Source organism: Macrobrachium rosenbergii, chromosome 14 (assembly GCF_040412425.1).
Source record: "Macrobrachium rosenbergii isolate ZJJX-2024 chromosome 14, ASM4041242v1, whole genome shotgun sequence".
In the NCBI taxonomy this organism is placed as follows: domain Eukaryota; kingdom Metazoa; phylum Arthropoda; class Malacostraca; order Decapoda; family Palaemonidae; genus Macrobrachium; species Macrobrachium rosenbergii.
In genome coordinates, this window is record NC_089754.1 from 39,717,271 (window position 1) to 39,731,900 (window position 14,630).

The 14,630-nt window shown below is 35.9% G+C and overlaps 1 protein-coding gene across 3 annotated transcripts in view; it reads right to left on the reverse strand.

Annotated features, from left to right (window-relative positions):
- Positions 1-14,630, reverse strand: part of LOC136845970 (uncharacterized) — a 273,318-nt gene that overhangs the window by 188,938 nt on the left and 69,750 nt on the right. For 2 of the 3 annotated variants that reach the window (XR_010855302.1, XM_067116518.1), the window contains exon 3: positions 6,706-6,726. The exons of the other annotated variant lie outside the window; for it this stretch is intronic. The gene's annotated coding sequence lies outside the window, so the exon portion shown is untranslated. The remainder of the gene's footprint in view (positions 1-6,705; positions 6,727-14,630) is intronic. 3 annotated transcript variants of the gene reach the window in all.

Below are 14,630 nucleotides of genomic sequence, written 5' to 3' on the forward strand. Positions count from 1 at the left end.
GGTTTCAATAACATTAATAAAATACAAGGGGCTGTAAAACCTTTTCAACTAGGACATTTGAAGACCTTGAGACCAGGCACTCTTGCTTCGATTAAGTATTCAGTATCTTTATCTGCCACTTGGGAGGCATTTCCCCGTAAAGAGATCTGTAACCCTATTACGTGTTCATTTCTTTTCAGACTCTACAGGGAATATAAAAGTAACAGTCACTTCCCATGGCGTCTACGTTTAGGTACAGCCTCTTACAGCCTCTTACTGCTACTGTAGTACAAGTCAGTTTTCAACTGACCTGGCAGTCAGATGTGAATGGCCTTATGGTGAGTCATTCTGATGGTGATTGTACAAAAGACTGCAGAAGTGGACAAGAAGGTTGTAAAGACGTTGAATAATGGGAAAACTGCGCTCTGCTATCGTACCGAGAGGTGAATTCAGAAGCCGGGTTGGGTTGTATGCGAAGGAAAGGTTCGCAAGAAATATATGAGAAAAACAAATGATCCTTAACATGAGGGAAGAATGATAAAGCCATATTGCTGTTCTGCATGCCAGGAAAGGTGTAAGGTAGGGTCTGGATATAAAAAAAATGAGATGATTGACACTTTCATAAAGGAAGATATGTGTGCATGCGCGTGTGTGTGCGTGTGCGTGTGTGTGTGTGTGTGTGGACAAGGAATTGAGGATGTAAATCATGTGTTTCGTACAAATTGGTTGTGTGAAAGGTGTGAAAGTAAAAAGAAAAGTATATAAGCATCATACAAAAACCTAGAGATAGTTCACGACATAAATAACACAAGAATTGTGGCATTTTGAGGATATACGGCTTCGAAGGAAATGTGTTACGAACGATTCGGGAGTTTTATGATCAAAGCGAAGAATGAGTACGAACATGTATCAGGGAGAGGGTAGTCTTTGGTGTTAAAGGACATCTTTTACAAGTGTCTTATGCTTCAGGAATAATGGCATCACGAGAAATATTTAAAAACACAGAAGGAGAAAACTGTTTTAAATAAGAAAGTTGGAAGGCAGGAAGATGGATGTCGGGTTGACGGAGGAAGAATGGATATAGATGCCGCAGGAGGAACTGGAATAAATATGGATAACTGTTGTAAGAAAAGACTTGAAAAGCAAGACCAGAACGACAGTGTAACCACTGAATATATTATATAGAACAGATGTGTTTACGGAGGCAAAAACTGGGATGGACTTGGTATTTACTGACTCAATTCATCTTTCACAAAAGTAAAGCATGGGTACTATATATGCAAATAAAAACCAATATTAATAGCAGAACAGGATGTTATTTCACTAATTAAGCAAGCATATTCGATAAAACGCTTTGAGAGAGAGAGAGAGAGAGAGAATATAGTATTTAGGCCAAAGGCCAAGCGTTGAGACCTATGAGGTCATTCAGCACTGAAGGTTTGAAAGGTGTAACAGGAGGAAAACCTCGCAGTTGCACTAAGAAACAATTTTTAGAGGGGGTAGAAAGTCAGATGGAAGAAAGAAAATATGAATGGAGGTACAGTAAAAGGAATGAACGAAGTTGCAGCTAGGGGCCAAGGGGGACGCTGGAATGACCCTTAAGTAATGTCTACAGTGCACCACGTGAGGTGCATTGACGGCACTACTCCCCTACGGGGATAAATAAAAATCTTTGAAATCCGAGCCTAGATCGCATTCCCAATATTGTACCTAAGAAAGAAAATCAAGGAAAAACGGCCATTAGAAACTACCCATGTAAAGCTTTTCTTCAAATATAAAAAAAAAGGGAAAATGAAAATTCGAGTGACACAACCCAACATTACGCAAGAAAAACGGCACGTTGCGAATTCTTCCGCAGTATAAACTCGCAGGACGCGACGGTATATCAAAGAATTTTCCCTTCGACTCCCTGCCCAATATCTTCAGCATAGTGACACAATCTGATTCCCCCATCAGCGAAGACGAGTACTGCAGAAAAGTCAAGCCAGAATTCCCAATAATGAAATACCAGGGAGAAAGAGAGAGAGGGAAATATAATTTGACAAACGGCAGAACGGGGGAGAGAGATAGACTTTCTAATAAAAGTTCAATCTGACAGAAAGATGGTCAGATAGGGATATCCTGCTGTAGCATGAGAGAGAGAGAGAGAGAGAGAGAGAGAGAGAGAGAGAGAGAGAGAGAGAGAGAGAGAGAGAGAGAGAGACTCTGAAAATTGAAATGCAACGCCGTATTCATGAATTAATGTGATCATAGCTATTAGTTTATGAAGAGTCCATTATCAAAATTTAATTACTTTACTCTGTAATCCACTGCAGACACTTTCGTAATCGACCTGAACTGGAAACTAAAAAAAAAAAAAAAATGCACGACTTTTTGGTTCAGACTACCTTAGTGACCACGAGTATCAAATAATTTGTGATATTAATCTGTCAAGACATTCTCGAGCATTCTTATACTTCGGAATTGCCAGCATTTAATCAGTTACGGGACTACCTTTTATCACTCTTTAAGCTGCAAACTCTTTCCTCGCCTTCTTTGACCCACGAACCCTCCTGATTCTCACTGAGAAGAATCCAGCCAATATCTAATTTCCTTCTTACCAATAATTCAGACAACAACCTTTCAAATTATGTTGATATTTCTCATTCCTAAGTTCTTTCCAATATTGATTTTCAATACACTTTCTTTCATATTTACAAGACTTTATTATTGCATTTTTCGAGGGGACCTTGCATTTCCCATCACTTTAGCCTTTGTTTCTAAATATCATTTGCAAGTTGCTGTTGCACTTCTCTGTGCCTCTCAATGTTGCTGCTGATTTCAGTGGCAGTATCCTTAAATGGCACGAAAACAAAACTGGGCGAAACAACCTAACAGGTATACCTGTTGAGGGTGTCAGATATATACATGGATAAAAGTCTTTAAAAATCATTCTCCTACAAGAAACCTATTATTCTGTAAACTGCCTTTTGAAGTGTGCAGTACTCAGTTGTGTGCCGTCTCTCTTCCATCAATGCAGATTGAAGGAGCAAGTCTTTCTAAAAACTTTATTACTATTCTCCAGCTATCATTACTTAGGCTATCGTTGAAACCCTGTTTATAAATGCTTTCGAATTCCAGTTTATCATGCATCCCGGTATACCAGTTAAAATGTATAAAATCACCAGTAATTTAATCCATAATCTAATTCCATTACGTAATTGTAACAAACAACAAACTCAGTTTCGGCATAATTACGATTCAACACATACCAGAACAAGTATCATTACTTTTATAATCCGCCCTCCTACTGCAGCACTGATATTTACTGCCATTTCGACCCAGCAACTAAATTATTTTGCAAAACGTCTTACTTAATAGGAGCTTTCTGTAAAGAAAATTATTCATTTTCCTCATTCTGAAAAACACCCATCTCAAATACCGTGAGCTTTTCTCACGGAACTTTCGTAAGAAAACAAGTTTCTCCGTCCCTGAGCAAGCGGTGGACATGTTAGCTTTAACCTTCTCTCGAGGTTTATGTTTGTCACATCGTAACATTTTATAACCTTTAGTATCTCTATTAGTATATCAGTCTGGTATTAAGGGTTCCATGGAAGTCAGTAACTGTGACTGGCGACTTTTCAGTGAATAATAACACAAGGGTTCAATGACCTATTACAAAGATGCCTGGCTGTAAATTCCAACCTCTTAAGTTCCTCAGTTTGATCGTCGCGACTTTGAACTTGAATAAAGAACCTAAGTTTTAAATTTTCCTGATACCGAACTTGAATAGAAAACCTAAGTTTTAAATTTTCCTGATACCGAACTTAATAGAAAACCTAAGTTTTAAATTTTCCTAACTGATACTGAACTAGAACACAGAACCTAGAACACGGAACCTAAGTTTTAAAAATTTTCCTAATTGACACTGAACTTGAATAGAGAACCTAAGTTTTAAGAAAATTTAAGAGATATTGAACTTGAATAAAGAATTTAAGTTTTAAGACATTTTCCCCAAAAAGATATTTAATAATTTACGTGTGCACCTTCATTGGTTTATGAACTTTTTTCTCATCATAGCAAGTAAGAACGGACCCTCGGATCACCGAAAGTTCAAAAGAACATGTAATTCATTTGAAAATAATAACGTCATCAAAACAGCTTGTAGGTGTCTCGTTCAGTAAAACCTGAATTTCCTCTACATATGCTTATACATATTTGGAAAATTACTCAAAACGAAACGAAGGGTACAAACATATCAGAAAAGAGTAATAATCAATTATCGACAAACACGCTTTTTATTTGGGGAAAGGGGAACCGTCATGTACGAGTGAAGAAGAAGAAGAAGAAGAAGAAGAAGAAGAAGAAGAAGAAGAAGAAGAAAGCTTTGTAATGTTTGTATCGCTTTGATCACTCAGGCGTAGCAAGGTGAAGGCGGAAGTATGAATAGCACGCTCTCTGGAGCCAAATCAGGTTGGGGAAGGGGAGAAAGAGAGACAGGGGGGACGGGAGGGGAGGGGTTACAGATATGGAGCCAAAGCAGGAAGAACATGAAAAAGGGAGGGGGAGACAGAAGATAGGGGAGGACGCAGAGAAAGAGAAGAAATAGGTACGTGGGAAATTTTTCCATGAAACAGGCTTTTTATTTATACATTAGATGTTCACGTAACGGCAAAACAGGCAATTACCAAGACATTTGTTATCAGTAATTTGAAGTTTTCCCCTTGTGAAACAAAATGTAATAATGTGCCACGATGCTAATTAGACTTCTGAAGAGAGAGAGAGAGAGAGAGAGAGAGAGAGAGAGAGAGAGAGAGAGAGACCTTCAATATTCGGCCAGTCCCCACGTAAAAGAGAGTAAATTTGAGTCGCTTATATGAGCTTACAACATTCTCATTTTATCTCTTGACGTAATGAAGTACTTGTCAAGGCTACAATTACCCGTATCCGTAATTACTCATTTTTAGACTAGTCCAATTACGTACCAAGCTCCTCTTATTAAACCAACTTATTAATATAACTCTTCGTTACTGATATGCCTCGGAGAGGTTGATCAATACAAACCAAACGCTCATTTTGACTCCACCATATTAAGCCAAGATTCAATTATTCAGACTCCCATATACCTCACACTGGCACAAACACAAAGACAAAGCTCATGACGTTTTCAGAGCCCTGCACCCTTGTAACTACATTAGCCTAACTTCGATTTAAAAACGAACCAATAATATAACATACACTTATGTATTAGTTAATGCAATTAAATTTCTCTTACACTATATACACTTCATCAGGCCATAAGAAGAACGATTTCTTGCCACTCACCCTCCGACACATATACTTGAAGCATTTAAATATATCACTTCATCTTAACAAGCATGAAAGGACAGGAGTATTTCCATACGAAGATGTGTTTTTCATATCAATCATTTAATCTTTATAAACACTAACGAGTTTGTATTTCTTCCTTTTCTCTGGTAATAATTCTTCCTTAAGATGATGATGTTATAACTACTGCTGCTAACTCAAGACAATAGGAACTACTAAGCCTTCTAATACATATTTACATTTCAAGTATCACCTAAAACGTTGTAGTGAATGATATCAATGTCTGCAAAAAGTGAAGCTACTATTTATCACATGGAACGAGCCATTGGACTTACATTTTTCATTTCCGTACTGTTAATGTGAACGTGATTTCCTGCAATTTTAATTTTCTACTTTCACTTGCAGAAAAGAGGAAGAAGAATATCACTTCCCATCAAGACGTGAATTCAGCCGTAAGCAATGATGTGCTGTGATGAGAGATCCAATCATACTCTATATAAGAAAATTAGTGAGTGTTCATCAGTGATGATGAATTGGGCTTATTTGCTTTCATCCAGTATTTGGCTTGCCTTTTATGGATGTACAATTCAGGGTACGTTACATCTGGAGATATTCTCTCTCTCTCTCTCTCTCTCTCTCTCTCTCTCTCTCTCTCTCTCTCTCTCTCTCTCTCTCTCTCTCTCTCTCTCTTTACACACACACTTACACACACATATGCACATCTACACATAAATCATATAAACATAATCAGAGTACGCTTTATGTTTCTCTCTCTCTCTCTCTCTCTCTCTCTCTCTCTCTCTCTCTCTCTCTCTCTCCACATACACATACACACACACATACACGCATATGCACATCTACACACAAATAATATAGGCACAATCAGAGTACTCTCTCTCTCTCTCTCTCTCTCTCTCTCTCTCTCTCTCTCTCTCTCTCTCTCTCTCTCCACGTACACACACCTACACACACTGCAGATTAACACAACAGTACGCTTTCTTTTCATCATTAAAAACGATACTGCCGTGACTACTCAAAGCTAATCCAACAAAGAACGAAAATCCAACAATAATAAGAACTTCTTCGAGTTACCTTTATCTAAAAAAGTACTTCTATTTCTGAGAACTATATATACATATATACATACATATACACATACATATATACATACACACACACACACACACATATATATATATATATATATATATATATATATATATATATATATATATATATATATATATATATATATATATATATATATATATATATATATATATATATATATATATATATTGCAGTCACGATATCAAACTAACACCTGCGAACACAAAAAAAGATAAAAAAAAAGAAAAAGAAGAAAATACCGTCCAATAAAAGTAATAAAAATGAAAAAGTATAATCGTCGACACTTACCTAATGGGCGTTTCCAGGAATCTGGAAAGAGAACGGAGACATTTACAAAAACCGGACCATTAAGAGTATAAGAAGATTGATTAAAAGAAAGATCTGATTCACGGCACCTGAGATGAGGGAACTACCTAGAAATAGACGTGGGAAGTGTTTCGGAAAATTAATTTTAAAAATGTCGAAATCAACTTATCATAATCGCTCCGAGACGTCAAACTTGAGATAAGAAAGAGATTTTCTAAGCTGATATTCTTGTAAAATTATACTGAAGTTCAAATGATTACTAAACGACAGAAGTATCACGAAAGACTTCCTTTTGCAGGGAGATGAGTGGATGGTCAATACATTCCCGAAGCTTTCATTCAATACTGCACAATCGGAACTATGAAAATCACTGAGAAAACACAAGAGCATAAACTTTTTTTTACAGATCTGCTAAACAAACGCTATGACAAAAGAGAAGAAGACACAAACATAAGTTCTAGGACAGAGAAAACTAAGAGATATTCTACATACTATTAACAAATATGAATAACTGCCGTAAAGCAAATTACTGTCCTAACAGGAATTGGTGATGATTCTAACACAAAGCAATCCATAAGTAGAAGGCGATCAACGGCCATTAGATTTCGACAATAAGTGAGAAAAAAATAACATTGCGAGTACGATTTCTCCAAGGTCAAAGGTGGCATTATACCAACACGACTAACATGGGTTTATCCCAAGTTATATTTTATATATATATATATATATATATATATATATATATATATATATATATATATATATATATATATATATATATATATGTATATATATATATACATATATTTATACATATATACGTATATATAAATTTGTAACTATAATTCACAGGAGTTTTCTATAATTTCTACAGCCGTTAAAAAAGTTTCTATCATTTTTTTGGTAAAACATTATATTTTAAATTACGAAAGCATAGCAGCAGTGTCTTGAACTAATTTTCACTGACCTGATAAGGCTCAAAGAAAGAAAAAACTGACAATGCTTGGTTCCCAACCTTTAGCATAAGATGTTCAATTAAACTGGTAGAGGGAACATCTGTTACCATTACAGTGAAAAAAGTAAAAGTTCATTTCAAGAAACCGTTCTAACCATAAACCGTTAAGCACAAACAAACATGAGATGTATTTCAGAGTTAATATCCATGAAAAATAGAATAGAATATGTAGTTCAGGCTGAAAGGAAAACTGAGAGTAAAAGGCTGCAAAGGTGTAACAGGGGAAAACCTCGTAGTTGCACTATGAAACAATTGTTAGAAGAGGGTGGAAAGTAAGATGGAAGAAAGAATATGAAAGGAGGTACAGTAAAAGGAATGCGAGCGGTTGCAGCTAGGGGCCGAAGGGACGCTACAAAGAACCTCAAGTAGAGCCTACAGTGCACCGAGCGTGAGGTGCACTGATGGCACTCCCCATGGGTATATCCACAAAAAAATAACTATATGACAGGCCATAAAAGTTTAACAAAAGCGCAATAAATGAAGAGACATAACCGATAACTAATATATTTGTACAAGGAAAAGTTCATAATCTCTTGCGGAAGCCAATAACTAAATTGAATTTCATTATCTAAAAACAAATCTCCAGTGGTTATTTAAATGATTACGTATTAATTCCTTCCAATGAGTCAATTAATCAAATCACTGATGACTCTCGCACAAAAGATTAAATATGAGCCGGATGCTTTATCTCCTGTAAGCCTACGTAATTAACATGTGAACAAAAATAGTTGCTGAACACTGATGCTGTAATTCATTTTTATCCAAAGTATTAAAAAGCAAATAGTATAAAGCTCAACTGTCTAGAAATGGAGCATAAACAGTTCTAATTCGATAGATATGTTCTTAAACAGGTGAATTATTCCTCAGATTATCATTAACAAGATAAACGAGACCGATAAGTTAACATTTGTTAAACAAAAATCCCTCTCAAGGGAGGTAGCTTGTTGTAAAAAAATATACATATATACACACACACATATATATACATATATATATATATATATATATATATATATATATATATATATATATATATATATATATATATATATATATATATATATATATATATATATATATATATATGACTATTTATCACATCACGTGATTCATATACAATCAGAAAGCTACAAACGTCCTTTAATATCAATTCACTCTCTCGGAAGTAATATATTTTCATATATGTTCTTTTTAGGTCTCTCTATGATCGAACCAGCGACGCCAACCAGTCGGCCGACTGGTTAGCGTGTCACGTAGTCCTGATTCTCCCGTCCGTCGCTGGTTCGATCCCACGGGACGGTGGACTTATTATCACCTAAAACATACATATACTGAGGTAGATGAATTGGATATTAAAGGACGTTTACAAGCTTTTGATTTATATATATATATATATATATATATATATATATATATATATATATATATATATATATATATATATATATATATATATATATATATCGTTTTACAACAAGCTCTCTCTCTCTTTCCCTCTATGTATACATACATACATACATACATACATATATATATATATATATATATATATATATATATATATATATATATATATATATATATATATATATATATGGCTGGAAAGGTTTCATAAGAAATAATTGTTCACTTGTATGTAGGTAAAGCTTATGGAGGCACTATAAGAACTGAGTAATAATGTACTTAGCATAGCATTCAAATATTTAGATAATATACTGGAGTTAAAGTGAGAGTTAATTGGCAAGATATGAGACGCCTTTCCCACACGTAGCTATTGGAAAAACACTACTAGTTCAATATATTCATAAAGAACCCCGACTGGGTAACTTGCGAGAAATAACAGCAAACTTAGTGGCTTAAGCATCAAGGTCAGGTAGGAAAATAGTTAGTTCACAGGAGTGAGATACACTGAGTTTACCTGAAATTATTTCTTATAGTAGGCCTTTATTCATTCTTAGCTGTGGTATAAACTAACCCACATCTATTAGTTAAGTATAATTATTCTGTATCAAACAGACCTATTCCTTTTCAAGAGATAATGAGCCTCAGGTTTCTCCAAATAAGAACACCTACAATCGTCGCTGAACCAGACTTTGTTTATATGATAATTCAACAACGGAGACGGAATTTGCATATCAAATAAACTGACAAAACTTTCATTTAAAGAACAGGCTCAACTTCATTATACAGTAAAATTATTTTTAATATCATCATTATTATCATAAGTGCTGAATAATTGGGCTGCGATTATAAATGTTGGAAATATTGCTATTCATTATTGAAGGACGAATTCTTTTGATGCCAACAAACCGTTTCTGGGCGGCGTCACCTGATGAACACGCTCACACACAATCGTCTAAATCGGTTCACCTATTTACAGATCGTTTCTTAATATATAGACACCGAGTAAAAAAAATTCTCTTCCTAATACAGAATTGAATATAGAATTTAAGCCAAAGTCCAAGCACTGGAACCTATGAGGTCATTCAGCGCCGAAACGGAAAATGACAGTAAAAGGTTTGAAAGGTGTAACAGGAGGAAAACATCGCAGTTGCACTATAAATCAATTGTCAGGAGAGGGTGGAAAGCAAGGAATATGAAAGGAGGTACAGTAAAAGGATCGAAAGGGGTTGCAGGTAGGGGCCGAAGGGACGTTGCATGAGGTGCACTGACGGCACTAACCCCCTACGGAGTCTTCCTAGCATAGTTACAGATCGTAAAATGGACACCAAAAGAAATATACACTAAGGTAAACCGCTGAATTCATGAATCTTCTCTTTCTGCATCTTTTCCCACTCCTGTGTGGTGTCAGAAATAGTTTTCCTCCACCTGGCTCGGTCAAACACATCGTCCTCTGACAGTTGTTTGTCTCTCAGGTCTTCTCTAACTACATCCATCCACCTTCGCTTCTTCGGTCTTCCTCTTGCTCTCCCACCAGGCACCTCCATCTGCATCACTCTCCTCCCTACATATGTCTCATCCCTTCTCACCACATGGCCATGCCACAGCAGTCTTCTTTCCTGGGATTTCTTTGATAGCTCTACGAATTTAGTAGTTCCTCTTATTCCTTCATTTTTTATCCTGTCCATTTTTGTTACTCCACTCATCCACCTGAGTATTTTCATCTTTACCGCATCAAGTTTCTGCTCTTGCACTCTCTTTACCCAGCCACGGGGTGGGGAGGGGGGAGGAACAAGCCAGTCCAACTCAGTGCCGGTCCCTAGCCCAGATACATGGGGAGGGTAGGCGTCAGGAAGGGCATCCGGCCATAAAATCCAGCCAAAACCAAATATGACAATGGACTTTCATCAGAAATCGGATAGTACTGAATTCATGAATGAAAGGCCAAAATAAGCGACCAAACAAACGCAGTGCCAAATACGACTATGGGAAGAGAACCCGGATTATTTATTTTCCACTCGATCTGCGAACGAAAGGCGCCTTAACTCGGATTAAACAGAACTAAGTTTGTGGGACAAGTTTTGATGACATCCTCAAGGAAACAGCATCACTTCTTGTCGCTTCCCAGAGGCTTATCCCCTTACACAAACTCATAACTTAGTCATCATGGAAAGTTAAAAGCTGCCGGAAGTTTAAATGTAGGAAGGAGACCCGGCCTTTACGTCGAAGGGGGTCCGCTCAGCCAAAAACTGACTCAAGACGGAGAGGAGAGGCTCTGCATCCATCCTGATAAATATTTCACTTCGACACTGCGGAATCAATTTTTGCACTTTTCATGTCGTTCCAAAGTTTGCACGTCTACTTTGCATCATGTATGGGGCTGAGAAAAATTCTGTCTCTAGTTTTTTCTCTTGCGCATTACATACCTCTACCTCTGTATATGTTTATATACTTTTTATTTTTATGAATATGCTTGAATATATTCGTAATATAATAAGTAAACACATGCTTATTGTGCTTTAAATATATATATATATATATATGAAGTTTTTATCACATCACCGTGATTCATATACAAACATTAAGGACGTTTGTAGCTTAATGTTTATATATATATATATATATATATATATATATATATATATATATATATATATATATATATATATATATATATATATATATATATATATAATTATATATATAATTATATTTAAAAATAAATGTATATATGTAAATCACATATATATTAAATGTATATGTATATATATATATATATATATATATATATATATATATATATATATATATATATATATATATATATATATATATATATATATATATATATATATATATTATATTTAAACATATATCATATATAGATATATACAGTATATTATTCAGTTACCTCTTCATCCAAGCAGGAAAAAACTTAAAATGATAAATATCTGAGCTACTGAAGTTTTAGAGTTAAAATATCAATGCCTCCCGAAAAAACTGTATGAAAAAAAAAATTACCAACAAAAACAACAAACTTTTTCTCACAGACATCACATAACACGGACACTGAACAAGATATCTCGGTAATCCCATTCTGACTATTCTTTTATACGAAAAACAAACCTCTGAACTCCACTAATTCCCTATTTTGCATAGATATCAGGAACCGATAATCTCGTAAAAAAGAATTTGCTTACCACGAATGTCACTCTTTATACACTACTCAGCTTATTATGCTCTCTCTCTCTCTCTCTCTCTCTCTCTCTCTCTCTCTCTCTCTCTCTCTCTCTCTCTCTTCTATACATTTTTTATTATTGCCTTTAGTAGTTTGTTTCTAGAAAAGCTTACAAATCTGTTTTCAACAGAATTTTTAAAACACATTTGAAATGACATCTTAAACATTTCTTTTTAAACGTTCCCTCACTATTTAAACATTTCAAATATCCCTTTATTTTAATGGAACATTTCAAACGTTCCCTCACTTTATTTGAAATTTCAAATGTCCCCACATATTACTGGAGCATTTCAAACGTCCCCTCGCTTTATTTGAACATTTCAAAAGGTCTTGATGGCTAAAAATCCATATACAAAAAATAAAAAGCATTCGGCGAGCTCTCGCACTCCCAATGACAGGTTCTTGCAGAGAGGCGGAATGTCCCTAGATATACGGTGACGACTCCGAATAATCAATAGAAATCAGCTCTCGGAGTATATGCTCTGGCATCCTGTCCCTCTCTTCAATTGCCCTCAACCGAATGACCAATTTCCCCACTTGCAGATGGCAAACTGACGGTGGCCTGAGTTGTTGATTTTGCCAACGTCTAGATGATTAGGCCAGTTGGCCGCTATCTCCAAAGATATAGTGAACTTACACTGAATGTTTTAACATCTGCAAAAAGAATACTTTGCTATATAAGACAATTTTGTTACGGGACCAGAATTAATAATGGATTTTACAACACAACCTACGAAATAAAACATATTTGCAGGCATTCTTACCACAAAGCGAGAAAATTTCCCTGTAATGTTTTTCTAAATAATACCCTGTCACATTAGTACGCTAAATGACGTTAATATTCTCCTTCCCACTAAACGACGCAAACTTGTCATTTCTTAAATTACCTTTCCCAGGGCCATTACAATGAGAAATTAAGTCTCTTTATCCTACAGTTAATTTCAGTAGGAAAAACATTTTTCGAACATTCAAATAATGAATGGAAATGTACACGAGTATATTACGCTGTAGGTAATTTTATATTATATATGCTTTATATATATTTGTTTCACCTTTTTTTCCCTATAAAAGGTGGAACCATGTATAGAGTAATCTTCGACCTTGGTGTAACCCTTCGAGTTTTCGGCAAGAATTCATCGGGTGAGGTTGTTGGCACCACGTCCTACCCAAAGGACATTCCGTGAAAAGCGAATGTGCGTCCAAGAAAGGCATGGTTCCTTGAGGCGTGGTCCTCTTGAGCCAATGCAGAGCCGCCTCAGACAACCCAAGATAATGCGTGGAGGACACACACATGGAAATGTCAAAAATCTTCTGGCTATCAGCCCACTTCAACTGATTTTTAGCCCGATTCCGATTCCCAAATACCAAACTGCCTAAAACCTCAAGTCGATTTTGAGGGCCTATGTGCGCTGTGCAGATTTGGCTAGTCTAATGAATTTCTGCAGTAGTGCAAGAGAACCAATCCCCAAAGAATCATGGCTTCCCTTCTCATCAACAGCCCTGTACGCAATTCTGAACAGATGATCCGTGACACAGGGCGATCAGCACCCCTTTCACTGGAAGTCCCCAAATCCTCCCTCAAGAAGTTCCTCGAGATCCGTGCTCTCAGTAATGCCTTTACAGTTATACTCAAGGTCTAAAGAATTCTTTAGACCTAGGCATTAACCAGATGTCCTGCTTGGGCATTCACGTGACCCAGGAAGAAAGGAAGTTCCAGACTGGATTTTATACAAAACATATGAGTGAGCCTCTGCCTGAGTGGGCATAACGAATGCTCAGAGAGAGATAGATACGTAGAATTATGGCAACGTCCGCCAGGTTAGCCCTTTTTTGTTACAATACTTGTTACTACTCTGCCAAATAGCAGTATTTACATTCTTTAAAAAATCATTATCTGTAACTGTGCTTCCCAAAATTTCCCCAGTTTTTTATAATAAAAATAAATCTGAAAATATTTTTTTCTTGTGCTGACGGCGTTCATTCACATTCAAATTTAAAAACAAAACAGTAAAATATACTCTTAATTCTAAAGGTACATTAAATCTGATGAATTAACGTAATACCACAACACTTTTTTGTGCAAGGGGGGAGGGGGCCACACGAGTTGCAACTTATTTTATCAAATGCGTACGCGTGGTTTTGTACTTATAGACCTCATCGTCCTACGCTCTTTTTTTGTGTGTGTGAATGACAAGCGAGTCACTGCTATGCCAAGAATTTATACTTTTAATATAACTGTGACTGAACGCAAAT